Source organism: Triticum dicoccoides, chromosome 6A, assembly GCF_002162155.2.
Source record: "Triticum dicoccoides isolate Atlit2015 ecotype Zavitan chromosome 6A, WEW_v2.0, whole genome shotgun sequence".
In the NCBI taxonomy this organism is placed as follows: domain Eukaryota; kingdom Viridiplantae; phylum Streptophyta; class Magnoliopsida; order Poales; family Poaceae; genus Triticum; species Triticum dicoccoides.
Genome location: NC_041390.1, coordinates 532133309 through 532135486, shown reverse-complemented (window position 1 = coordinate 532135486; position 2178 = coordinate 532133309).

Sequence of the window (2178 nt, the reverse complement as noted above, 5' to 3'; positions counted from 1 at the left end):
CCGTTTCCATCCCTAGTTTCGGATGTACTTGGGTTGCTGGGGCTGCACCTTGCCAACCAGTTGTCCTCCCCTGCACAAAAGCGGGTCATGAGGCTTGTTAGTGCGGCCATTGTTCTTGGCTTTTCTTGGCCGAGGTGTCTGGCGAGCCATTCGTCTCGGACATTATGCCTGAAAGCTGCTAAGGCTTCGGCGTCCGGGCAGTCGACTATCTGATTCTTTTTAGTGAGGAATCTATTCCAGAACTGCCGAGCTGATTCTCCGGGTTGTTGAGTTATGTGACTAAGATCGTCTGCATCCGGAGGGCGGACATAGGTCCCTTGAAAGTTTGCTCGGAAAGCATCCTCGAGCTCTTCCCAGCTTCCAATTGTGTTTTCGGGAAGGCTTTTAAGCCAATGCCGGGCTGGCCCTTTAAGCTTAAGGGGTAGATATTTTATGGCGTGGAGATCATCTCCTCTAGCCATGTGTATGTGGAGGATATAATCCTCGATCCAAACTCCAGGGTCTGTTGTTCCATCATATGCCTCTATGTTTACGGGTTTGAATCCCTCTGGGAATTCATAGTACAGGACCTCATTGATGAAACATAGGGGGTGTGCGGTGCCCCTGTATTTGGGTGTGCCGGATTCTGACGATGGCTTCATAGCGTTGCTTGCGAGAGCTTGCTTTCTTGGCCCATAAATGGACCTGACTGGGCCATGATGCGAATCCTTAAGTGGGTCGCATGCTGATTTAGGTGCGGCGCCGCTTGCCGCTTTATGGGGTCGTCTATCCGACCATGTGGCTTTTTCATTTTTTGAATGCAAGGGCTCTAGGGCCTCTTCGTCGAATTCAGGCAGTAGCTTTCTTTTCGGATAGCTTTTAGTGCGGCGACTGTCGCCGTACTTATCTGTGTTATTGATTACTTTGCTCCATCTAATCCGGAGTGCATCTTCCGCTGTTTTTAGCTTCCGCTTCTGCTTTTTTAGGCTGCGTGCAGTTGCAACGAGCCTCTCGTGGAGATTCTTCTGCTCCATAGGTTTATTCGGCGTGAGGTCGTCCGGAATGCCATTTTCGCCGGAGGAGGGATGTTCAGTTTCTCTATCCGTGTTTCCCTGTTCGGACGGTTGCTCTAAGGCCTGCTCGTCGTCTACCGGCTCGTCCTGCTCTATGGCTGGGTTTTTGTCGAGGCGGGGCTTGGGTCGGTGTTTACGCTGACGCTTTGATTGCTTTTCGGGGGGTCGATCTCCCGTCCCGTCCCCTTTTTCCTCATTGTTGCTTCCTTTAGGGGTATCCACCATGTACACATCGTGAGATGAGGTGGCTATCCAATGCCCTATGGGCGTTGGTTCGTCAGTATCTCCTGCATCGTCATCCATGCTGTCGATGTCTCCGGAGTCGAAGTTGAGCACGTCGTTTAAATTGTCGACAGTGGCTACCAAGTGGGTGGTGGGTGGGCTTTGAATTTCTTCATCGTCTGTATCCCATCCTCGTTGACCGTAGTCCGGCCAGGGCTCTCCTGATAAAGAGAGAGACTTAAGAGAATTCAGGATGTCGCCAAAAGGCGAATGCTGAAAGATGTCTGCGGCAGTGAACTCCATTATCGGCGCCCAATCGGATTCGATTGGCAGGGGCGCGGGGGGTTCGGAGTCCGGGAAGGAGTCCGGATCCTCAGAGTCACGGATCATGCAGAGTGTGGGGCTAGCGTTCGGCTCGATCGCCTTTGAGATCGAAGCCCCCGAGGTGACGTCCAACCGCTCATCCTCGATTGGCACAATAGGCTCCGAGTTAGGGTCGGAACCGATGCATGTGCGGCCTCCAGGACACTGTCCGGAGGCAAAGCTAGATCATGCCCCTCGAGATAGTGCGGCGCACTTGGCCGTGACTCGAACCCGTCGAAGATCAAGTCTCCGCGGATGTCAGCCGTGTAGTTTAAGCTTCCAAACCTGACTTGATGGCCAGGGGCGTAGCTTTCGATCTGCTCCAGGTGGCCGAGCGAATTGGCCCGCAGAGTGAAGCCGCCGAAGAGGAAGATCTGTTCGGGGAGAAAAGTCTCACCCTGGACCGTATCGTTGTTGATGATCAAAGGAGCCATCGGGCCTAAAGGCGACGACACAGAGGAACTCTCAATGAAAGCACCAATGTCGGTGTCAAAACCGGCGGATCTCGGGTAGGGGGTCCCAAACTGTGCGTCAAGGCCGG